The 27,346-nt window shown below is 35.9% G+C and overlaps 1 long non-coding RNA gene across 1 annotated transcript in view; it reads right to left on the reverse strand.

Moving 5' to 3' along the window:
* Window positions 1-3,889: 3,889 nt before the first annotated feature.
* LOC140639910 (uncharacterized) overlaps window positions 3,890-27,346 on the reverse strand; it is a 537,530-nt gene continuing 514,073 nt past the window's right edge. Inside the window, exons 6-9 of the long non-coding RNA XR_012036565.1 lie at window positions 17,921-18,084; window positions 15,271-15,453; window positions 12,503-12,740; window positions 3,890-6,256 (exon numbers count right to left, since the gene is read on the reverse strand). This is a non-coding gene — a long non-coding RNA (uncharacterized lncRNA). The remainder of the gene's footprint in view (window positions 6,257-12,502; window positions 12,741-15,270; window positions 15,454-17,920; window positions 18,085-27,346) is intronic.

Below are 27,346 nucleotides of genomic sequence, written 5' to 3' on the forward strand. Positions count from 1 at the left end.
CAACTACCAAAACTGGAACAGGAAGAAATAGAAAACCTGAGCAGGCCAATAACCAGGGAAGAAATTGAAACAGTCATCAAAAACCTCCCAAGACACAAAATTCCAGGGCCAGATGGCTTCCCAGGGGAATTCTATAAAGTGTTTAAAGAAGAAACAATACCTATTCTACTAAAGCTGTTCAAAGATAGAAAGGGACAGAATACTTTCAAACTCATTTTGTGAGGCCAGCATCACCTTAATTCCAAAGCCAGACAAAGACTCCACCAAAAAGAATTATAGACCAAAATCCTTGATGAACATGAATGCAAAAATTCTCAACAAGATACTAGCCAATAGGATCCAACAATACATTAAGAAAATTATTCACCATGACCAAGTGGGATTTATCCCCGGGATGCAAGGCTGGTTCAACACTCATAAAGCAATCAACATGATAGATCATATCAACAAGAGAAAAAAACAAGAACCGTATGCTCCTCTCAATGGATGCAGGGAAAGCATTTGACAAAATACAGCATCCATTCGTGATCAAAACTCTTCAGAGTGTAGGGATAGAGGGAACATTCCTCAGCACCTTAAAAGCCATCTACCCTTAAGCCCACAGCAAATATCATTTTCAATGGGGAAACCCTGGGAGCCATTCCATAAGATCAGGAACATGACATGGATGTCTACTCTCACCACTGCTCTTCAACATAGTACTAGAAGTCCTAGCCTCAGCAATCAGGCAACAAAAAGAAATAAAAGGCATTCAAATTGGCAAATAAGTCAAACTCTCCCTCTTTGCAGATGACATGACACTATACATAGAAAACCCAAGAGACACCACCCCAAGATTGCTGGAACTCATACAATAATTTGGTAATGTGGCAGGATACAAAATCAATGCCCAGAAATCAGTGGCATTTCTATATACTAACAATGAGACTGAAGAAAGAAATGAAGGAGCCAATCCCATTTACACTTGCACCCAAAAGCAAAAGATACCTAGGAATAAACCTAACCAAGAGGTAAAGGATCTGTACTCTAAAAACTACAGAACATTTTTGAATGAATTTGAGGAAGACACAAAGAAAAGGAAAAATATTCCATGCTCATGGATTGGAAGAATTAATATTGTGAAAATGTCAGTGCTACCCAGGGCAATTTACATGTTTAATGCAATCCCTATCAAAATACCATGGACTTTCTTCAGAGAGTTGGAACAAATAATCTTAAGATTCATGTAGAATCAGAAAATAGCCAGGGGAATATTGAAAAAGAAAACCAGAGCCAGGGGCATCACAATGCTGGATATCAGATTGTACTACAAAGCTGTGATCATCAAGACAGTGTGGTACTGGCACAAAAACACACATAGATCAATGGAACAGAATAGAGAACCCAGAAATGGGCCCTCAACTCTATGGTCAATAGACAACTCGACAAAGCAGGAAAGACTATCCACTGGAAAAAAGACTCAAATTAATAAAATCATGAATAAAAAAGGAGATCACAAACAATACCAAGGAAATACAAATGACTTTAAAATGGTGCTGGGAAAATTGGACAGCCACGTGCAGAAGAATGAAACTAGACCATCCTCTTACACCATACACAAAGATAAACTCAAAATGGATGAAAGATCTAAATGTGAGACAAGAATCCATCAAAATCCTAGAGGAGAACACAGGCAACACCACTTTTGAACTTGGCCACAGCAACTTCTTGCAAGATACATCTATGAAGGCAAGGGAAACAAAAGCAAAAATGAACTATTGGGACTTCATCAAGATAAAAAGTTTCTGCACAGCAAAAGAAACAGTCAACAAAACTAGAAGGAAACCTACAGAATGAGGGAAGATTTTTGCAAATGACATACCACCTAAAGGGCTAGTATCCAAGATCTGTAAAGAACTTATTAAACTTAACAGCCAAGAAACAAACAATCCAATCATAAAATGGGCAAAAGACATGAACAGAAATATCACCAAAGAAGATATACACATGGCAACAAGCACATGAGAAAATGCTCCGCATCACTTGCCATCAGGGAAATACAAATCAAAGCCACCATGAGAAGCCACCTCACACCAGTGAGAATGGTGAAAATTAACTAGACAGGACACAACAATTGTTGGAGAGGATGTGGAGAAAGGGTAACTCTCTTGCACTGGTGGTGGTAATGTGAACTGGTGCAGCCACTCTGGAGAACTGTGTGGAGGTTGATGAATGGATAAAGAAGATGTGGTCTATGTATACAATGGAATATTACTCAGCCATTAGAAACGACAAATACCCACCGTTTGCTTCAACATGGATGGAACTGGAGGGTATTATGCTGAGTGAAGTAAGTCAATCGGAGAGGACAAACATTATATGGTTTCACTCATACAGGGAATATAAAAAATAGTGAAATGGACTAAAGGGGAAAGGAGAAGGTTGGGATCATCCCCACCCCGGGGGGATGGGGTGACTGGGTGACGGGCACTGAAGGGGGCACTTGAGGGATGAGCACTGAGTGTTATACTATATGTTGGCAAATTGAACTCCAATAAAGAAATATACAGAAAGAAAGAAAAATATTTCCAATATCAGTCTTATTGTAAATTCTTACCCATTCCTTTTTTTCTATTCTTAGTAACCTCAGACATGAATGTGTCTGGGGAAAAAAGAATGTGTTCCCACCAATATTTTAGTGACTGCAAGGATTCCATAAAGATGTGAAAAGTCCATGATAATGAATTGAAAACTTTTTGCAAACAGCACAATTAGGTATCAATGCACAAAAAATGTCTTTATCAGAAGTTAACATAGGTAAGACCTAAATAAGAGACACATATACTTAGAAAATAGGCTGAGCTTTAATTTTGTTCACTACAAATATATGTTTTATATTTTTAAGACATTTATTGGCTGAAGCTCTAAGCAATGTTCCTATGAAGCTGTACTCATAGCTAATGTAAAAAATAAGTCTGCCTCCATCTTCTCATTGTTTGAATCCACTTTGAGCTGAACAAGTCATTGTCAGGATGAAGTCCATTATTATTGCCTCCAAATTCCTAAGTAGTGTCTTTTGACACTATTAGCTTATATGGAAAATTCTTAAGAAGATTCTGGAAAGTAAAACACCCCAAAATGGATGTGTCTACAAATAGAGACCAGCAGAATATTCATTCTTCCCTCCCTTCCTTCTTTCGTCCTCTTTCCATCTTTCCTTAAGAATACTATGTGGTAGGGATCCCTGGGTGGCGCAGCGATTTAGCGCCTGCCTTTGGCCCAGGGCATGATCCTGGAGACCCTGGATCGAATCCCACATCCGGCTCCTGGTGCATGGAGCCTGCTTCTCCTTCTGCCTATGTCTCTGCCTCTCTCTCTCTGTGTGACTATCATAAATAAATAAAAATTTTTTAAAAATGTTTAAAAAAAAAAAAGAATACTATGTGGTATTGTGTATCCTAAATGTAATCAGAAGGAAAAACTGTAGAGCCGCAAGGAATAGAATCAGGACATTTAGCCAGCCATCTATTCCATCCTGGGAATAGCATGAGTTTGTGGAACCGTGACTATGAAACAGTCTCTTGGATTCAGAAGCTAGGTTCAACTTCTTGGAGAACCATTTTGCCCAAAGATAAATGCTCTATGGGAAAAATAGGTTATGTCTTTCTGGGGTGTGTATTTGCAGTGAAGGAAATTTGAACTGGACCTAGACAGATCAGTAGGGATTTGATAAAAAGGTAAATGTAGGGAATTCTTATATAAAAATAACATTTTCAAATGCAAGGTAGAGAGTTTCTACATAAATTCAGAGTGATTGGACTCTTGGAAGTGTAGTACAGAATGGCAGGAAATAAGATGGCATCAAATCAGGACGGATCTTATATGTCAAATTGAAGAGTTTAGCCTTTATTCTATAAACAATGCAAAACACACACTTTCAAAGAAGAAGTCAGTGAGTCTATAATAAAGGTATTTTTGTTAGATGGGCATTTTTTCCAATTCTCCAGCAAGAAAAGATTGAAAAAATAATACTGATAGTGTCTCTTAATTATTTAAAAAATATTTACTTTATTCTTACTGTCCTATAGGTGATGTACTAAGTACTGGGCATATAATGTTGTAATGGTTTCTGTCATTTGGTGGAGGAGACCTACAAATGGTCACATAATGAGTGTCAAGTGCTCCTATGGGTACAATGCTAATACATAGGAGGGAAATTTAACTTGGTCTTGTGGAGCTGGGGAAAGCTTTTTAAGGAAGTTACATCCACCTTGAAACTTGACAGTTGGCATCACTTGTTACTTATTTAATTATGCAGCGTTTTAATCTCACAGTGTACATTTAATCACTCTCAAAAACCTTCCTCTTTTTAAATGAACAAGACTCTTCAGTACAGTACTTGTTAAAGATAAATATATGGACAATTAGTCTTTACAGTTAAGATTACACTGCTTGTACAAAAACAAATCATTAAGACCTCTTAGAGAACAGGATCTTAATGAGGTTTATCCCCATCTGAGTGGGCTACATCTTGCACACAGTATTCTCTTTCTTAAATGACACATGCCTGTCTATTCATAATTTTGTATAAAAGAAAAGATGTTGTCTAAAAGAAAAGTACACTTCTGTGTCTCGCTTCTACCCTTATGACTGTAATACCACTTCATTTCTGCCATTCTGGTCACCAAAGGTGTTTGGGTTCCCCTATACCATGTAATAATGATACCAGTGAGGTGTCCTACAGTTCAACTCAATCCTGACACAATGTACCTGGAGATAGTATCAGATCACACAGGTTAAGGGGCCATTCCTAAGGACTGCCTCCCACCCCATCCACTTCAGACATTCATCACAAGTCCAGGTTGATACCTGTACTTCTGAGCAACCAGCTATATATGAGAGATTCCCACAATGCCCTCCTTGAATTGACTGATTTGCTAAAACATTTCACAGAACTCAGGGAAACCTTTTACTTACTAGATAACTGATTGCATATGAAAGGATGGTAATTCAAGCTTTCAGTTTTAAGCTGAATAACTTCTTAGGATCCAATGTACAACATAGTGACTGTAGTTCATAATATTGCACCATATATTTGAAATTTGCTAAGAGAGTAGGTCTTAAGCATTCTCACCACCACCACCACCCACACACACAGAGATAATAATTATGTGAGGTAATAAATATGTTAATTAACCTGATGGTGGTAATCATTTCACAGAGGGGACATGTATCAAATCACAGTGTATACTTTATAGACAACTGTATATATCAGTTATCCCTCAGTAAAGCAAGAGAGAAAAAAAAATAATTACAAAATACATATATTACTCAAGAAACAGCTAGATGGGATAAATGCAAAGGGCAAAGGTGTGTGGGAAGGAGTACAGCCCTTCCAAGCCCTTTCCAGGGATTATACCCTCTCAATATCTACCCCCCCCCCATGTTTATCTACCAGGAAGCTCTCCAGACCATAGTTCAGGGTTATGTATGGAACCTTTATTATGTATGCATGATTGACTGAATCATTGGCCATTAGTGACTGATTCAACCTCCAGCCTCTCCCCTCCCCAGAGTTCAGAGTCAGGACTAAAAGTTCACCCCTCAAATTACAGTTGGCTCCCCTAACAACTAGCCCTCATTCTTAGGGGCTTTCCAAAAGTCACCTCATTAACGTAAACTGAGTGTAGTTGGAAGGGTCTTGTTATGAATAGCAAAAGACATCCTTATTGCTCTCCTCATTTAGGAAATGCTAAGTATGTCAGGAACAAGTGGAAACCAAATATATCTGTCTAGTTATAAATAACAATATCACACATAGCTTTTTGCCCTCTCTCCCTAGGTGACTTACTAAAAGAGTATTCTGTTTTTCTTTTCTCCTTCTGGAGTTCATTGTAGTTTAACAAACAAGACACTATTTCATATTTAACTTACTGACTCAAGCTTTCTTTGCCTCAACAGCTGGGATAATGCAGCCTCAGCAAATGAAAGTAAATTGTAATACTTTTCTACCCAAGCAACCTTGCTGAAATTATTTCTTCCCCCAGCCCAATTCTTTCTTCATGATTCAATGACACAAAAGGAACATGACACAAAAGAAGAACACTCAGATTCACTTCAGATGAGCACTAAATGCTTGAAATCTCCAGAATTAAAGATAGCAACACTGTTTCCATTTCTGAAACTTTGATTCCAGATCATGTCCTTATGCCCCTGCTGCCTTGGTGGAAACCCAGGAGCCTCTGCATAGTTCTAATCGGTGTGTAGCTCCAGACACCTATAGGAGACAAGGAGACTCTAGTCACATTAGTCATCCATGGTTGTGAAGACAAAAATAGATTTGTCTCATTAACACACAGAATTAACTTCAGAGCATTCAAATGAGGAGCTTTCTGAAGGGGGTTATTTACAGAACTATAGGCAAAAGGAGAAGGGATGCCTGGGTGGCTCAGCAGTTAGGCATTTGCCTTCAGCCCAGGGCATGATCCTGGAGTCCCAAGGTCAAGTCCCACATCCGGCTCCCTGCATGGAGCCTGGTCCTCCCTCTGCCTGTGTCTCTGCCTCTCTCTCTCTCGTGAATAAATAAATGAAATCTTAAAAAAAAAAAAAAAAAAGGAGAGGACATTGAGATATTAACATATCTAAGGCTAAAAAAAGGAAGGGGAAGAAACAGCATTGCCAGAGCCCAGTGAGCAGAAGTCACCAGGAGAGTAGCCATCTGGGAGGAACAATAGACCTGAAGGTTTGCAGCTACTGCCCAGACTAGTGCTGAAGCTGGGAAGAGATGCCCAGGCTCTTCTTATTGTCCTCACATCTCTTGCTGGTGTGTCTGTGATTACAGAGTCCATCAGGAAGCCAGCACAGGAGAGATCCCAGAAAGCACAATTTGCATGATCACTCTCCCAACAGCCTGGACTGAGAAACGGGAGGTTGTTCACCTTAGGTTTCTTATTCCTTCTCCTACTATCCTGTCTTTCAAGATGAGGTCATTCGTGCTTTGGTGTCTGGACCATTTCCACAAATGACCAGATAAGTCCTCCCCTCAGAACTGTAGCCCTGTATGTCATAGAAGCAGGATATTGTATATTTCATATTACATGTGTAACAGTTCTCATCTACTCTATTAAAAAAAAACTGTCAACAAGAGTCTCAGAAAAACAGGTTGAAAATATTTCTTTTCCTCGCCACTATAGAAAAATGGACCCTATTCTATCTCACAAAACTAGTTACAATAAAGTCATAAACTGAGATTATTCAATTCTATACCAGTAGATTAACCTATATGCTGTGTTCAGAGTAATAATGTGTGCAAAATTTGTAACTGTATTCCATTTCCATTAATTTTGCCCTTGCAAATATTATTGTTTACAGGGGAATCTTTTTAGACACCTAGACATGAAGAATCATTTCTCTGTCCCATACAACATAACAGTAACTTTTAAAAGTCTGTTTTTCTTAGTCAATTTATTTGATAAGATCTTGCAGAAGAAATAATATTTAAATAAACATCTGTGCTTTTCTGAATGTATAAGCTTTTCTACTTCTTTCCAAAAAGGTTAAAATCTAAAATCTTGCTCTTATGCTTTTAGCCATAAGTGTGTAACATGTAAATTAGGAGTATGCTGGATGCCCTCTCTTAACAAAGAGATTAAGAATGTTTTTCTCACTTAACAATTTCTTTCAATCCATAAAAAAGAAGGACATCTTACCATTTGGAACAACATGGATGAATTGTGAGGGCATTATACTAAGTGAAATAAGTCACAGAAAGACAAAGACCATATGATCTCACTTTTATGTGGAATCTTAAAAAAATAAACTCATAAGCACAGAACAGATTGGTAGTTGCCTTTAAGTAAAGGGTTGAGGTAGATAAAATGGGTGAAATATTTGCAAATTTTATATTTGATAAGAGATTAATATCCAAAACAAATAAATTCTATAAATCAATAAAAACAAAAAATCCAATTAAAAAATAGGGAGAGGATCTGAATAAACATTTTCCCAAGGAACAAATACAGATGGCCAACAGGTATATGAAAAAGTGCCCAACATCACTAATTATCAGAGAAATGCAAATTAAAATTGCAATGAGATATCTCACTTCACACCACTTAGAATGCCTAGTAGCAAAAAAGCAAGAAATAGCAAGTGTTGAGTATGATACAGAGGAAAGACAACCCTTGTGCACTCCTGGGGGGGGGGGGGCAGGGGGAATGTAAGCTGGTTCAGTCACTATAGAAAATAGTGTGGGGGAAAAAAATTAAAAATAGAACTACTATCCAAATCTGTGCCTCTATGTTTATTGCAACACTATTTACAATGTTTCAAGACATGGAAACAACCTAAGTATACATCAATAGATGAATGGATAAAGAAAATATACATAATGGAATATCATTGAGGCATAAAAAGGAGGGAAATCTTGCCATCTGGAACCACATTGATGGACCTTGTGGGCATTATGCTAAGTAAAATAAGCCAGACAGAGAAAAATGAATACTGTATGATCTTATATGTAGAATCTGAAAAAGAGCATTAAAAATCTGAACTCATACAAAAGAGAACAGATTGATTTGTGCCAGAAGCAAAAGGCATGTGGTGGCAGAAATGGATTAAGAAATGGTCAAAAGGTACAAACTTCCAGTTATAAAATAAAGCATGAGGATGTAATGTATAGCATGTGGCTATAGTTAATAATATTGTATTTGCATATTTAAAAGTTGCCAAGAGAATAAATCTTAAATCTTAGTTCTTAAATCTTAAATTGTAACCATGTAGTGGTCATTTTGCAATATACATGTTATATATGCTGCACACTTGAAACAAATATAAAGTTATATCTCAATTTTAAGAAATCAGCATTGTCTAGTTTCCATTGACAACTCTACTTGGAAATCTTCATCATAGTTTACATGTAACATGTTCCAAAAGTGAATCCATCTTCTTCATAAGCAGGTCCTTCTCCAAATATTTTTAAATGGTTTTCTATTGCTCTTGAAATTAAAAACAAAACTACTTAGATGGCATATAAGGCTCCATGTTAACCTTCAGGTCTTATCTTGTTCTAGTCACAAAGTTGGGTAAATTTCTACATCAGTGTTTGTATACTTTGATTGTTCAAGCCCACCATTCTTTCTGTAGCTTCTGGAATTAGCTTTGCAAAAGCTGTTCCCTTAGGCCTCCTTTTCCCTGTCCTCTACTAATTGGCTTAGTGAACTCAGATCCCTGCTCAAAATTCATTTTCTTATTATTTCTCTAAAACACGTATTCTAAATCAAATCCTTCTATATTTTATTTTGTGGAGTTATCAGTTTTAATTAAGTATTTATCTGATAATATTTTTGCTCTCTATGCTACAATCTCCATGAAGGTTGAGTTCATGTATTGAATCTCAGTGAATTAGTATACCTATTAGTTAATAAAATAAAAATACTGAATACATGAAAGAAATTCATGAATAATTTATCTGTCAATTCTGGCCTTTGGTTGACAAAGCTATTATACCATGCAAAATGATGAATGGTCCTTGTAAGAATCATTTTCTTCACTGTTTTTTTTATTACAAATTGCTAATATTGTTCCAAATACTTGTTTGCTGGGATTCTGATTCCATGAGTCCAAAATATACTTATGTTATAAATTTTTAAATCACTATACTGCTAAATAGTATAATTTCTTTAATTGCAAGTCAACTCAGGAGGATGAATGAGAAGACTTGCCTGTATAAATATGCTCATCATCCTAGCTATAAGCATATTGATCATTGGATTCATCTCTTAGCTTTTATGGGCAAATGAATTAATATAAGTAGATGAGCCATTATACACTTATCAAGAGGCAATATTTTGTCTCTGTTTAACCATCATGCAATCACATAGGGAGAGCTTGTTATAAAGTATTCAATTAAACTATGAACTAAAACCCTATCTACCTAAATGAAACAAAGATGTGGAAATATTTGTCATATAACTCCTAAATCAATAAATTTTGGAATTGGAAGTCATTTTATAGACTAACTTTTGTCTTAAAAGTGAGGAAAATGAGATCGTTGAGTAAATGTTTTATCCCAAGTCACCCACCTTTTTAATAATATATGTCTAGATCTAGGACATCTAATTCCTAGTCTTTTGTTCTTCTTAGATATCAAATAATTCCTAATCTCTTATTCTTTTCAGATACTAACTTTTATCTAATTTTTTTGTACCAGAATAGCATGGATAATTAGCTTAATTTACCAGTTCATGAAGTCATGATGATTACCATTCTTATGTCTAGAGCTTTAGGTTTAATCATTTGGCATATAAAATGGTAACTAGCAACTGCCCAAATACATCTTAATTGCAAGCCTATTGAGCTATTTTATTTTATTATTTTTTTAATTTTTTATTTATTATTTATGATAGTCACATACAGAGAGAGAGAGAGAGGCAGAGACACAGGCAGAGGGAGAAGCAGGCTCCATGCACCGGGAGCCCGACGTGGGATTCGATCCCGGGTCTCCAGGATCGTGCCCTGGGCCAAAGGCAGGTGCCAAACCGCTGCGCCACCCAGGGATCCCGAGCTATTTTATAAGAAGCAATTGATCTACAATTTTCAGCATACCATTACAGTGCATTTTTTTAAATGTGTAAATCTAGTACTTAATAAGGAAAAAAAAAACACGTTTCCAGGCTTCAAGTACTAGATAAATCTCAAAAGAACTGAACATTAGCTGCATTTAGCTGATAACTGCACAGGGTGTTAGAAGATGTACAGAATCTGTGTAGGTGAGAGGAGAGTAGGATAAGAATGAAAGAAGAGTATAGAAAGAAGAATGAGTTCAAGATATATCACAAAAGCAACATGTTTTTATGACTTCGATAATTACTAGGACAACAACTTCTTGCAGATAGGTTGCTTTACCTTGTGTAATAAAATACATCAGCTTATATCTAGAAATTTCTCTATACATCCTTTTCATGCATGATTTTAAAATAGATGATAGGGTATCTGAAAAATTAGCAATAGGTTGGAAATTCTGGAATAAGAATTAAATAATAGCTTTAAAATATTTTGATATACTATTTTGATTTTTTTTTAAGTTTAGAGAGAGTGCATAAATAGGGGGCAGGGGCAGAAGGAGAGAGAATTCACAAGACTTCTTGTTGAGTACAGAGGCTGAAGTGGGGTTCAATCTCTGTGATCATGACGTGAGCTAAAATCAAAAACTGGAGGCCCAACTGACTGAGCCACCCAGGCACCCCTATTTTGATTTTTACCTAGTCTTTTATAGCTCTCTCGTATAATGCAACCACTAAATGCAATGGCTATGGCATTCTTCAGCTACAGAGAAATAAGTCTGGTGATTGGATTAATATACTGCACTACAGTTTATTTATTTGGCGACAATGAAAACAGTAGGCTTGAGGTTGTTGAGTTATACCACATAGTGATTAAAGAGACGTTGGTACCCATAAAGAAAGAAAACAAGCATATTTTCTACTTCCTATAGGTAAAAAACCAATAACAAGTGATTCACTGCTAACAGATCTCTTTCCCTAAGCCTTGTTAGATACTCAGTAATTCACCACTGTATTTTTTGAGTAACAGGCAACAAGACTAAAACAGCAAGTGCTTCATTTATTTTCTAGCCTGAGTCAAAACTAAGCAGCTCCATGCTGGCACAGCTTTGTGGAGAAACCTGTAACTTTTATTGTTTTCTAAGGAGTTTGAAACTCACTATGGATTACTGGGTTTTTAACATAGAAAGAGAAAGGACTCATCAGCTAAGCTGGAGAGTCATCTCCATTTTATAAACCAAATGAACATTTGAGGGTTCTCTTGAAAAATATACAAGGAGCTTGGCATTTCTAAAATATACCATAATTTTACTTCAATAAAAGCTGTTTTCTGGAATAATCCATATATATGCATACCTCATTTTATAGCACTTCATCTTATTGCAGATATTGTGATTTTTACAAATTGATATTTTGTGGCATCAAGTAAGTCTTATCTGCACCATTTTTCTAAGTGCTCACTTTGTCAGATTTTGTAATTCTCACAATCAAAGTTTTTCATTATTATTTTGTTATGGTAATCTGTGATCAGTGATTATGCCTCACTGAAACTCTGATGAGGAATAGCATGTTTTAGCAATAAAGTATTTTTTAATTAAGGTATGAACATTTTTTAGACATGCTACTAGACACTTAATAGACTTCAGTGTAATGTAGTGTAAACATAATTTTTATATGATCTGGGAAACCAAAATATTCATTTGACTCACTGTATTATAATATTTGCTTTATTGTGGTGACCTGGAACCAAAGCCACACTATTTCTGAGGAATACCTGTACTCCCTGCAGGCAATCTTATAAGTTGACTCTGTATGTTGTGTATTTATTTACTTATAAATATACAAATATATGAAAATGAGCCAGTGTGTGTGTATGTGTGTATATATATTTGCAGGCTTTGGAGTTTGAATTCATGTAGTGATGATGAATGTTAATAGACCTGTTTTGTCACTTGTCATACCTATATCTGTGTTGGGTCCCAGGCTCCCAGTGCCATTTGAGCTGCCCAAGAGCACATGTATGTTTTGGAACAGGCATATTGGGAGATGAGGTTCAGTTAAATCATGCATATTCTAACCATGGTAGATGCAGATTTCCTGATTCAAATTGGCACTTCATAATTTCTGTGCGATCTTGTGCAAATTAGTGAACTTTCTTTGCCTTTGCTTCTTCAGCCTCCAAGTTAAACAAATATGCACCTGGAAGAGAGAGAATAATGTGACTATATGAAGGGCCTCAGTGGTAGTTGACCAAAAGTATTTCCTATGGAATATACGCATTATATAGTTAACAGAGAGATAAATGCTTCAAAGCTACATATTTTTCATGTAAAATTGGGATTCTAAATCCAATAAAGAATAATTGAGTATTTACTTTTTTAAAGGTTTTATTTATTCATCAGAAACACAGAGAGAGAGAAAGAGAGAGAGAGAGAAAGAGAGAGAGAGGCAGAGACATAGGCAGAGGGTGAAACAGACTCCATCCAGGGAGCCTGATGTGGGACTTGATCCTGGGACTCCAGGATCACATCCTGGGCTGAAGGCAGGTGTTAAACCACTGAGCTACCCAGGTGTCCCAGAGTATTTATGTATTTAAATTTTTTTTTTATCTTTTGAGATAGCACAGAGGGAAAGGGAGAAGCAGGCTCCTGCTGAGCAGAAAGCCTAACACAGGGCTTAATCCCAGGACCCTGAGATCACAACCTAAGCCAAAGGCGGACACTTAAATGAACCATGCAGGCAACCCAAGAGTAATTGAGTATTAAATCTAGAAAATCTCAAGGTAGCATTTTCTGAACACCTCCCATCATATCACCCAGGATTTTTTCATCAAAGTCTAAAGTGACCACAAAGAATAAGCCATTACCATGTATTCTGTGAGACTAAGGGGTGACAGTCTTACTTCATCTCTAAGAATGTACTTTAGTTAACTTCAGGTCTACTGATGACTGTACTTTCTTTCCTTTTTTTTTTTTTTTTTTTTTTTTTTTAATAGAGTGCAAGAGCAGAGGTGGGAGTGGTGGGAGACAGAGGGAGAGAGAGAATCTTAAGCAGGTTCCATGCCCAGTGCAGAGCTCAATGCAGGGCTCAATCTTATGACCCTGAGATCATGACCTGAGCTGAAATTGAGTCTGACACTTAATGGACTGAACCACCCAGGTACCCCACTGCTTCTTTCCTTCTGAAAGAGCTCTGTTCAAGTAGATAAAGCCCTAGTAATACAGTAAAACTCACCTTCTTGCCCCATGCTCCAATTCTCTTAATTCTTTTCTCTATTTCCTTACTCCTACCACACCAATAGCCAAATTGTCATGTACAATGGTGTAGTTTGTGCACATGCACAAAGGGACCTGCCCATGGGAGCAGCTAAAGACTGAAATTCAACTTGCATTCTTCTTACCAACCAATGTTCACCCTGCAGGGGGGCATATTTTTCTAAATTATACAATTAAATAGAGTATCAATAACTAATGAGACAACCTAAGAATCTTTTTACATCACAGTAGGAGAGAATGACCAATAATAATGTTTTAAAATGAAATTAAAAAGAAATCCTAAAATTCCAAAGGATAAAAGAGGGTCAATTTGTGTGTATACATATATATATATATATGCATAATATTTACAATATGTATGTATAATATGTATACACATATATATTACACATATATATTTTCCATTCTGTAGAATTATAGACATTCAATTTCTATTGTTCCATTTCCTTTTCTCATAAAGAACCAAGGGAGACCTAAGGAAAGACTAAAACTGACAGGCTGATTTTAGCTAAAATCCAATCTCTTGGGACCTCTGCAAAATGTTACTTCTTATGCATGCATGTCTAGTAGTTGATGGACACCAGCAATACTTTTGCAAAATTTCCTGTCAGACCTATGTATATGCTATAATGAAAGTAAAATATTTAAATCTTCAGCTGTATGGTGAACTCTCTTCTTGAATTAAGTGGTGGGAATCCCATAAAGATACTTCACACATCCATAAAAAAAATGAAAATTAGGCTTAGTCCATTTCATATTCCAAAACGTGGTGCTTGGCTTGCAGATAAGATCCTTTTAATTCAAGCCATGAAACCTCTTGCATAGAATCAAAGACTAATACCTGAAATTTCTTATCTTTGGTTGCATTTTTCGATCTTTTTGGAGCAGCTGTGCAAAACATTTCAAGACTAATAGCTCCAGCAAGTGGAATCCATCATTCCTCCCTCACTCCTTGGTTTACAGAGCACTTACCTCTAGCCTCAAGTAGAAAAGGGAGTTTTAGCTATAAAACATTGACAGTCAGACTCTAGTGCTGAGATTCCTGACAATTTAATAAAGGTTTTTCTCCTGTGTATTGTTGCCACTTTTGTGGCCCTGATGCAGTGACTTCAGAAAGAATGGGTGACCCTGATCAAGGAAACATACTGATCAAATTACTGTACTCCTTTCCTCTTCATTTCATAAGCACTGATTGATTTATAATGTGTTCAAGCAGACTGGCCTTTTAGCTCTGAAACTTTCCTTTTGTATACTTTGTAATATAGGTGTGGCAGAAATGATTTTTGACGTTGGCATCTGCCAATTAACATGATATTGTGAGACCTAAAAGATAGCAAAGACTAAGACACTGATTATGGTGCATTGTTACACACTGAATATTTGGATGACTTACACTTATCCATGGACCTTTCAACATTGAGACAACTAAATAAGTAATGCATCAGAAAAGTTACCTTTGAAAGATGAGAGGATCTGCTTACAAATCATTGACATCAAACTCTTCATTATGTTACTGTGCAAATCCTTGTATCCTTTCTTTAACATTTGAAAAGTAATCACACACTGTACCACCAGGATAGCATGAATATATATTTCATGGATGCAAAAGAAGTATTTTCATTTATTTTGGTGTATTCCTAAAAATTGAAAAAAAAAATTTAAAAGGCTTTTTTCATGCATATGCCAGAATGTTCTTGAAGAATCATACATATGCATGCTATGAATGCACTTCATAAACTGCACACATTATTTCATTTTCCTAGAGGCATGGTATAATTTCCTTCAAGGTGTAATTGTGTATTTAAGAAAACTCCAAAGACATTTGAAATTGTCAAATAATTGAGATGGGGTTTTTTCCAAAATTATTATTTCATGAGAGAAATATAAATGCTTTACATTAAAAACACTATAATATTAATATTAATATTTATTTTAAAACATTGTAATAGGGCAGCCCAGATGGCTCAGTGGTTTAGCACCGCCTTCAGCCCAGGGCCTGATCCTGGAGACTCGGCATCTAGTCCCACATCAGGCTCCCTGCATGGAGCCTGCTTCTCCCTCTGCCTGTCTCTGCCTCTCTCTCTCTCTCTGTGTGTCTCTTATGAATAAATAAAATCTTTTAAAATAATAAATAAATAAATAAATAATAAAACATTGTAATATGAGTAGAAACTGAAGCAAATGACAGTGTTCAGCTTTGAACAGATCTTTTAATAGCTGTTGAGCGACCCATTTAACCTCAGAAATCTGCTCTGATCCTTTTTAAAAATCTTGAGTTGTGAGTAAATATGTAACTGATGATAAAACTATATGGTACTCAAAAAGTGAAACAAACCTATTAGAATAGCAAAGTTCCATAGCAGTATATAGAATATATTGAACTTACTTCTATTGCTATCAATTATGTACAGTGCTCTCTAACTGACAGATTTTATATAAAACTCCCTCTCTTCTCTATAAATTGTAAAAAAATCCATGAGTCTATACTAAATTTTTCAAATCTTATGGAAGACTCTTCCTGACAATTACTGGATGAGTGAATTTCAAACAAAGCTTCTGAGGAGAAGCAATCCAAGTGTACAAAGAACATTACCTAAAAATCCCTACCATGCACTGATACAGATGGAATAAGAGACGCTTGAACTTTATTCCAAGTAGAAGATCTCAAATTCTGTAATTAAACTAGAATATTCTGATTACTATTTATTTTCAAGGTTTCTATGAACACAATTTAGAATTAAAATGCTAAAATTTCAATCAAGCTCTTAAGAAGGGAAAACTAAAATGTTAATGCTGACTTGTATATCTAAACTTGACAAGTCAAGAGTCAAATGCAAATTTAGTTAATCATAAAGAGCCTGTGTCTCCCACACATACACAGCATGAATTAAAAAAATCAAGTCTTATGATATAATAAATTGAGATAAACTTTATGTGCTAATTTGTTTCAAATTTTGTTGAAGAACTATCTAGTGAGTGCCTGCTATAATCTTAGAAGATTGAAAATTTCAGAGAGGAACAAAACAAAACCCAAACTTTAAAGACATTAAGTTTTAATTATTATGTGGCAAATATGTGGGAGATATTTCTGAATGTATACTGACATGTATCAAGCACTGTCAGAGTCAACATTGGTGCCCAGAAATCATGATTGATTTGCCTGTGATATTCAAGGTGTTGTTTCAAGGATATTGGCACCTTGAAATACAGTAGAATAAATGTGTTGTCTACCTTCTAGTGAAGGGTATAGACTAGTTTACGTGTTGGTTCAGAAGCTATTGTGCAGTGTATAATAATTTTATATCTCAACTTAGCTAGCCACTGGGTGCCCAGACTAAACGTAGTTTCTGAGGTATGTCTGTCACGGAGTTTCAGGGTAAAATTAGCATTTAAATCAGAGGACTCAGTAAAGTAGATTACTCTCTGCAGGGTAGTCTGGGCCTAAATAGGACAAAAGGTGTAGGAAGGAGAAATTTGTCCTCCCCGCCCCCACCCGCCACCCTCCACCTGCCTTACTAATTGTACTAGGACATCTCATCTCCTCTAGCTTAGCTCTTAAACTGAGATTTACACCACTGGTTGCCCCAATTCTCAGGCCTTCGGATTCAGACCAGTTATACCACGGGCTTTCCTGGATGTCCTGCTCATATTAAATAGATTCCTCAGAACAAATCTCACTCTCTCTCATACACCATATCTTCCTGCTGGTTCTGGTTCTGTGAAGAACACTGATGAATACACATTGTTTATGCTGAAACTCATCAGTTGAAACATGAACCATTATCTTCTAAAAAGCCGATGTTTGGACTGTCCTAAATGAATCCCACCTAGAAGACAGTGCAGCTGATATACACTCTCTTTCCTAATGTATGTAGCTGTTTGTTCTGATAGAAACTAAGTGGGATACCATGTAGATTTTCCCTAAGAGGTCCATAAATGGAAAGTACTGTTTGGGACTAAAACTGTACCTAGTCTAGGGGCTCAATACTTATTTGTTAAACCAACCAACACCGTTTACTTCCCTCTCCAAGTGAGGCTCACAAAACAATTTTGCTAATGAGTTTTGGGAGTACAAATTTCAAGGGAACAGGGTGATAATTATACCGTTAGCTACATCCTTGTCCTTGTGTATAACCATTAATTTTAGTGTGTGATTTTCTCACTCCCTTTTTCCCCTCTTCCTTCTGTACTTTCTGTTGATAGATTCTTCTTTTCTCCTTCCTTCTTTATCCTTTCTTTGGATGGGTAGACACTTCATGGTTAGTTTTCTGCAGAGAATGATAAAAAGGTAAATCAATTTTGGTTTTAAATTCACATCTACTATCTTTCCATTACTTTTTTTAAAAAGATTTATTTATTTATTCATGAGAGACAGCAAGAGAGAGGCAGAGACACAGGCAGAGGGAAAAGCAGGCTCCCCTGGGGAGCCTGATGTGGGACTTGATCCTACAAACTATAAAGTGCTATAATTTTATAGCATAAAAGTAGTATAACTACTTTGTTGTGATTATTTCTCTATAGCATACATTGTAGCATACATTGTATTTATAGTGTATAAGATGCCCTTCAAGTAGATATTAAGAACAATGAAGACACATTGTATTACAGTTATTTGCTATTAACACCAATTGGGGGTGATTGTTTTTCTTTATTAGTTTCCTTGGAAACTAGTTTATGGATCACTTATATTAAGGTATGAAAACAGAAGCACCATAGTTTGACCCAGAGTTTTAATTGACCTATGTTATGTATAGCCTCAGAGTCACTGCCTGTGTATAAAATAAACACATACCTCAGGCTGATTTCAGTGTAACAATGGCATAGGAACATGAATACTATCAGTGATATGTAGACTACCAAGACTTATTAAATCTCTGCAGAATACCTGTCCTGTCATTTAAATACATGGGAACTCTTACTGCTTAAATGGAACTTTAACTGGTTCAGAAACACTCACGTCTTCGGGCTCTGAAAGAGCAAAGGTCTCTAAGAAAATACCACAGGTAGACCAAGGTTTGCTTCTTGGCTTTGCTGTGGATTCCCTGGATGAACTGATCAAATCTGGGCTTGTACCTGTGTTCTTCAACCCAAAGAAGAGTTATCTAAACACTGACAACCATGTAAAGAGGGGCACTATTTGCAGATATTAAGGGGCACAGTAAAGTAAATGATTTTAAGAACGTTTTTAAACTAAAGCCTTTAAAAGCCGATTTTTTTTTTCCATAGAAACTTATAGGAAGCACAAGCTTGAAACCTCCTCCTGGAAAAAAGAAAGGTGCATTGTGGCAGCTTCTGCCTGCTGGCAAGAGGAGATTGTTAAATTTGGGGGAATTTTATGAACCAGTGGTAAAATAGTTTGTAGCTTGAAATTATCCATGAAGGCAGCATTTACACCATAGAATTTGGCCAACACTACCAGTCAGTGTTTCTCTTATCTCCTTCCTCCCTTCCTTCCTTCCTTCCTTCCTTCCTTCCTTCCTTCCTTCCTTCCTTCCTTCCTTCCTTCCTTCCTCCTTCCTTTCCTTCCTTTCCTTTCCTTTCCTTCCTTCTTTCCTTCCTCCCTTCCTTCCTTCCTTCCTTCCTTCCTTCCTTCCTTCCTTCTGTCCCTCCCTCCTTCCCTCCCTCCCTCCATCCTCCCCTTCCTCCCTACCTTCCTGCCACCTTTCTTTTGGTGCAGGAATGGGACTATTTTACCTTTTTTGTTTCTAGAAAGCTGGTCATTATACTTTCATGAAAACTGGAATTAATTTCTATATATAGCCAATAAATATGAATGTTTGGCCTACCCCCTCATTCTACTTTTGTATCTATATTTATATAAATAAAAAGGAATGGGATGATTTGTTTTATAAAAATACTTCAGTGAAAGGAAGAGGTCAATTTTCAGGGCCTGGGAAAGACAAGGGATACATATGAGACAAAAGCGGCTGCTTTGAAAGCTGTATCTGTGTGTTGGTCACCAAGAGGAACATTTGCCTACTGAATTACATGGCTTGTATCCTCCATTTTTTTGCTTTCAAGGACATTTTATTATCCTTATTTTCTATTGGTTCTGATTTGTCAGTTCAGTTGATTGGTTCTTAGCAATATATTGCACTAGAGAGAATATGACATACTTTCAGCACCAAATAAACTCAGAATCTAGTAGAGGTAAATGCAATCATAATTAATTTACATGTAGGTATGCCTGCACATATGCAGATATATGTACCTGGCTTTATGATTATCCTGCCATATTCCAAAAAAATGAGCTAAGATTGTTTAAAAGGACAATACATATTCCACAACTATAATACAAAGAAAATACTAAAAGGCATATAATTTTTTTAAAGGCATATAATTTTGTTCTTAGTATTGTTAACACAGTAGGATTAACTGCAATATTAAATTTCAAAACAGGACATGACTATCAGGCTCTGTTCTAGGACCATCTAATAGCTAAAAGTCTGCTTTCTTCAGGAAACTTCTTCCCCCTTCACCCCATCCCGACCCCATGCTCTACTCTTCTTAACATGTGATTTTTATTCACCAACTTAAGATAGATGCTTGAAATCCATGCTTCATGTCTTTATTCTGCTCATTCTGAAGGGAAAAGGATTCTATGATTTGCATATTTCTGTTAGTAAGTCCTCAAGTTTTACCCATGTAATTGCACTTTTCCTTTTTTTAAAAAAACTGAACATGGGATACCACTGACTTCTTTCATCAGTATCTCAGTTTTCAGAGTAGAGATTTCACCTTTTTGGTTAAGTTTATTTTTAAATATTTTACTGTTTTGATGCTATCGTAAATGTAATCATTTTCTTTTTTTCTTTTTCAGATAATTTTTTATTGGTGTATGAAACCACTACTGATTTTATATATTAATTTTGTATCACACAACTTCATTGAATTTGTTGATTAGATCTAGCAATCTTTTGGTGAAATTTTTAGAATTTTCTATTTATAAATTCGTATCCCTTGCAAATACAGAAAATTGTACTTTGTTCTTTCTAATTCTGATTTTCTTTTTAATTTCTCTTTCTTGCTTGATTGCTCTAGCTAGGACTTCTACTACTATGCTGAATAGAAATGGTAAAAGTAGTGGTCATATTCCTGATCTTAGGGAAAAAAGCTTTCAACTTTTCACCACCGTGTATTATAACAGCTATAGCTGTGGGCTTGTCATAGATGTCCTTTATTATGTTGAAGTACTTTCTTTTTTATCTAATTTGTTAAGAATTTTTATCATGAATGGGTGTTGAATTTTGGCAAATGCCGCTTCTGTGTCTATTAAGATGATTATATGACTTTTATTCTTCCATTCTATTGCGATGTATCACATTGACTGATTTGTGTATATCAAATGATCACTGAATTCGAAATACAAATCCATTTGATCGTGTCACATGATCCTTTGCCAAATTTGGTTTGTGGTTTTGTTTTGTTTTTGTTTTTGTTTTTGAGATTTCATCAGGGATAGTAGCCTCTAGCTTTCTTGTTGCATCCTTTCTTGACTTGGGTATCAGGATAATTCTGGCCTTATAAAATGAATTTGAGAATATTTCCTCTTTTTTGATTTTTGGAAAAGTTGAGAAGGATTGACATTAATTCTTCTTTAAATATATGGTAAAATTCACCAGGGAAGCCATCTGGTCCTGAGATTTAATTTGTTAGGTGATTCTTCATTACTTAATCTCCATACTAGTTATAGACCTCTTCAGACTCCATTTCTTCCCAATTTAGATTTGGTAAGTTTTCATTTCTAGGAATTTACCCATTTCACTTAGGTTATTTAGTTTTTTGGCATATAACTGTCGGTAGCAGTCTCTTATGACCTTTTTACTTCTGTAGTTTTATGATGTTTTTCTTTTCACTTCTGATTTGTTTTTGTCCTTTCTTTTTTTACTAGTCTTTCTAAGAGTTGGCCAATTTTGTTTATCTTTTCAAAAAAAACAACTCTTATTCCATCATTTTTTTCCCTTTTGGAAGGGGCTTTCTTTTCATTTATTTTGGCTCTGATCTTTATTTTCTTCCTTCTGCTAATGTTGAATTTAGTTTGTTGTTCTAGTTCCTTGAAGTATAGTGTTAGGTATTCTTCCCTTCATTCACTTTGATAGATGTTTTCCCATCTTAAATTCAGTCTGTGCACAAAATCACAGTTTTTGACCCAGAGGCCAAAGGCTACTGACTGCTTTGTGACAACCTCTTCTGGGTCACAATGTATGTGACCTTTTCTGGGTCACAATGTATGTTCTTAACATACATTTGGCTCACAGAAGCCACACAAAGAAGTTGCAACCACTGGCTCTCTTCCAAATAACTTTTCTACTTTAATTAAATCATTTGAAAATAGCTTACCAATATTAAGTCACCATTCCAAGGATTCATTTTAAGACTTCTAATTTCCTCCAAACTTAAAAATATTCAATCTGCTCATGTATTCACCAACCCACTTATGCTACAGAAAAAAAAAAGAATGCTCTAATAATTATTATTCTCATCTCCCTTGAGCTAGTGTATGGGGTTGTTGAAAGAGAAGTAATTTCTCAATATACATATATTACAGAAGGTTCAGGAAAATATTTTTCTTTGGCACTTTATAATGTATGAAATGGCTACACTTTACATGATCATTTTGCAAAGATATGAATTTAAAGAAGAATGAAAGTACAGGAAGTGAATTAAATTTCAAACAACTAAGAAATTTTATTCACAAAATGTGTTATTCCGTTTTTAAAAAGAGCCTCAGCAATTTCCTAGAAAACTTAATGTTTTTGGAATTGAATAAAGGTGGCTTTATTTTTATTTTTTTAAGATCTTTTTTATTTATTCATGAGAGACAGAGAGAGGGGCAGAGACATAAAAAGAGGGAGAAGCAGGCTCCTCCCAGGGAGCCCATTGCGGGACTGGATCCCGGAATCCCGGGATCATGCCCTGAGCCAAAGACAGAGGCTCAACTGCTGAGCCACCCAGGCGTCTCAATAAAGGTGGTTTTAGAAGGAGTTCACTGAATTAGAACTTCTTTGTTTAAAACAAAAAACAAAAACACAAAAACCAAGATATTTAACTCAGTAACTCACATGATCAAATCATGAGAATGATAGAAATGAGGGCTACTGGCCTCCTCTCTGCCTTCCCCACCAATGGGGAAGTTCTCTCTCAGTTCAATTTAGAAAACCCTTTGCCTGATTTTCACCAGACTTCTATCCCAGCCATGCTTCTAAAGCTTTAATGTGCATAAAAATCACCTGGGAATTCTGATTTTAAAAATTCTGATTATTAGGATTAGGTAAATATGGAGTAGGGTCTGAGTTTCTATTTGTAATGAGCTCTCTAATGAGGCTGATGCTGCTAATACTCACAGACTGTTTTTTAAAAACACTGATGCCTGTTTCCTACTGCCAGAGACTATGATCCAATTACATGAAAGAGGGCTAGGGCATTTGGATTTTTAAATCACCTCAGAGCAAAGCTTGAGAAGCACTACTTTAGAGCAACACATTTCAAAATTTCCTCATCAGAAGACTTGTTAAAATGCCAGTTGCCAAGCCCTACCCAGACTCACTGGATCTCAGCAGTATATGGGAGAAAGGCCTGGAAAGGGAATACCTTTAACAGTGATCGCTTAGTATCAGGAAAGATGGGTAAACATTGTTCTGGAGCAGCCATTGAGGTCAGGGATGTGATGCATATTACTGGCCTAATAGTTCATGAATGTGATTACTCTGTCCTAGAGAGGAAGCATCATATGGCATACACCTTTACATCTTTGTAGAGGGTTGACAGAAAAGAAAATCAGTTACCCCAAAGGATAGAAGAGGGTGAATCCTCACTCTGGGAATTATTGTGAGTTAGGGAGCCTGCCTTCTAATTTGCATCTAATAGAGTTAACCTCCCAAAGCAGATTTTTCATGTTCATATATTCAGTTGGTTTTTGCAAGCAGATGTTATCTGCTCAGTTTTGGGTTTTTTTAAATGTATATTTAGTGACTTTTAGTTTTGTATATTCCCATTTTCTGTCTTCTTTTGGCATACAAATTTTCTATAGAAGAGTTTTCAATCAAGTTACTTTTCAAGAATCTAGCGATGTTGATGCTGATTCAAGTGCGTGTATATATGTTACAGAAATGTGGTTTCTTAGAAAATATCCAGGAGGAGGGCAGCTCCGGTAGTGCAGCGGTTTAGCACCGCCTGCAGCCCAGGGCGTGATCCTGGAGACCCTGGATCAAGTCCCACGTCAGGCTCTCTGTATGATGCCTGTTTCTCCCTCTGCCTATGTCTCTGCCTCTCTCTCTCTCTCTCTGTCTCTATGAATAAATAAATAAAAATCTTTAAAAAAATAAAATATCCAGGAGATTTTCGGTTAGAATGATAAAAGTATGATAGACTGATGAAATTAAAAGTTATTGTGTTTATGTTGAGAAAACATGTACTGACTCATAGTAAATGCCAGGCACTATTCTAAAGCACAAAATATCTCTACACCACCAGAATAAGTAGACTTGTATAGGTATTGAAAATTTGGATGGATTGTATAAGCTCTATTCTTTTTCTCTTTCAAATGACATTGATTCTTTAAAAGGTGTAGGAGTGAGACTCAGTTTGAAGGAAACACTAGTTTTGTGGAAATCACTCTTTTTTTTCTGATTATCTTTTTCTCCTATGTTAGACTATAGGTGAAGGAAATTTTGCAGAGTATAAAGTAGAACTGTGATAACATTATGATTGGTTTAGATACAAGACTAGTAGAGTTAGTTGCCATTTGGTTTTATAGTCTTTCTTTCAAAGCACTGTCTACTTAGGAGCAGTCTGTGATAGTGAAATAAAAAGAAAACAGAACCAGAAAATATACAAATACTGTCTCCCCCATACCCTTGGTTATTTTGTTTCACTTCCCTTCATCCGAGAATATATCAACTCTCCTGAGGACATTCAGGAGGAACAGCTTATGTTTCCCTATAGGTCTATGGAAAGCTGCTTTGTTCATAGTTGTACACTATGTTTAAATAGTGGGTGGCACTAAAAGGAGTTCAATAAATGCTTCTTCAAAGAGCAAATTAATTCAGTTCAGAAAAGGAAATTGAAAGAACAAATCTTGTGGGAAAGGGGTTGTGGAGTGTTTTTTTATCTCCTTTTACCTACCCATCTTATTTGCCACTTTGTTCAATTAACCTTTCCTATATCTAAGATAGCCAGGTTTGTTTAAAACAATTTTCTGCCTTCCACTAATCTCTCCCTTCTTGACTTGCAAATATAAGATTTGAGTTTGAAAACATTTTTCCTTATTAATTCTATTTTTCCTTCTGCTTGAACTTGTAAAGAAAATATCTCCGCATTGGATCCAGATCTCTTTATGGCTTGGTGCATTCATTCTGCAGTTAGGAGATGTCTTGTAGAATTCCTTATGCAAATTATAAAATACAGTCTTTGACAAAAACAAATAAGAATAGCATATGCAATCTCTGAATAATTTCTAAAAGCTTTTATAATTTGTAGACATTTTGATGGTCAGTCCAACTTTATAAGAAATCTCCTTGTATATTTAATCCATTGATACACATTATAATAGCACCCTACATTACTGACACTGTGCTAATTTTTATACATAATCCACAGAAAGTTTCTAAAAAATGGAATAAAATTTAGGAAAAAACTTTCGATTGTAGAAAGCTTAAGTGACAGAGCATACCACAATATTGTAACTCTACTATATGTAACAGGAATTGCCTTAAGCACTTTGCACATTTTCTAATTCATAGTATACCTGTAAAGTATATGTCTCCATCATAAGCAAGAGAATCCATTCTAGCTAGTTTAAGCAGAAAGATTCAATAGACTATATTATCTCACATATATCTGAACACCAACAATTTAGCTTTGGGATGTAATTCAAATTATACCACCAGGCGAGTCCAGAGGATACAGGTGTGTGGTTCACTCTGCTAATAATCCCTAGCCCCTAGATCTCTACCGGGACTGTCCCCAGAAACAAAGCATTTCTTGCCATCCTCACCACTGCAATTCTTCAGGGAATCTCATTCCTCAAGCCATTCTTTTCAAAATCAAATTTGAACACAAGGATATCATGTTGGAAAAGCCTAGGTCACATGCCTGCATTTCACCTGCAAGAAAAGCTGCATAAGTGATTTCTATCTCTCCAGAAAGGTGACACATATAATGTGAAGTCCCACAGCTAGAAAGAGTGCTTAGAAGAATATAGGCAGACAGAAATGTCCACTAGAGTAAATATTAGAAAAATCATGGTACAGATAAAAAACTAAGGCTCAGTGAATTTCTCAAAATTCCACAGGAGAAACTAACTTCAAATTCAATTCTAACTGGTGCCAAAGCATAAAGCCTTTGTGCTTTGCAGCAATGTCTTCTGTATACAGCATTTTTTATCAAAATGATTTTTTAAGTAGATATAATTGACAAATACATTGTCTTAGTTTTTTTAAAGATTTTATTTATTTATTCCTGAGAGATGAGAGAGAGAGAGAGAGACAGACAGATACAGAGACATAGGCAGAGGGAGAAGCAGGCTCCATGCAAGGAGCCTGATGTGGGACTCAATCCCTGGTCTGCAGGATCACGCCTGAAGATGGTGCTAAACTGCTGAGCCACCCAGGCTGCCCAACATTATCTTAGTTTTAAGTGTATAACATTCATCATAAAACAAGCTGTGTTTCCCCTTGTAATGAGAACTTTTAAGATCTACTCTTTTAGTAACTTTCAAATATGCAACACAATATTGTTAACTGTAGTTATGCTGTACATTATATCCTCAGGACTTAATTTATAACTGGAAGTTTATACCATTTGACCACCTTCACCCATTTCACCCTACCTCAACTCTGGTAACTGCCAAGTCTGTTTCCTATATCTATAAGCTCAGGGATTTTCTTTTCTTTTCTTTTTAGATTCCACATATATGTGAGATCATACACAATTTGTCTTACTCTGTCTGGCATATTTGACTTAGCATAATGCCTTCAAGTCTATCAATGCTATTGCAAATAGCAAAGTAATCTTCCATTGCATGTATGTATATACATATATATATATATATATATATATATATATATATATATGACACTACATGTTGTTTATTCATTTATCTATGATGAACACAAGTTGTTCCCATTTCTTGACAATCATAAATAATTCTCAGTGAACATGGAGGTGCAGAGGTCTTTTCAAGATAGTAATTTAGCTTTTCTTTTCCTTCAGATAAACACCCAGAACTGGAATTGCTAATTCATATGATAGTACTATTTTATTGAGGAATCTCCATCCTATTTTCAGAAATGAATACATTGTTTTACAGTCTCTCCAGCAGTGTACAAGGGTTCACTTTCCTCTCTATCCTTACCAACACTTTTCTTCTTGATAGTAGCCGATCTATGTGGTGAGCTCTCAATATGGTTTTGATTTGCATTTCCCTGATGATCAGTGATGCTGAACACACTTCATGTACCTACTGGTCACTTGCATGACTTTTTTGGAAAAATATCTATTTAGATTCTCTGTCCATTTTAATTGATTTTT

This window comes from Canis lupus, chromosome 9, assembly GCF_048164855.1.
Source record: "Canis lupus baileyi chromosome 9, mCanLup2.hap1, whole genome shotgun sequence".
Classification (NCBI taxonomy): Eukaryota; Metazoa; Chordata; class Mammalia; order Carnivora; family Canidae; genus Canis; species Canis lupus.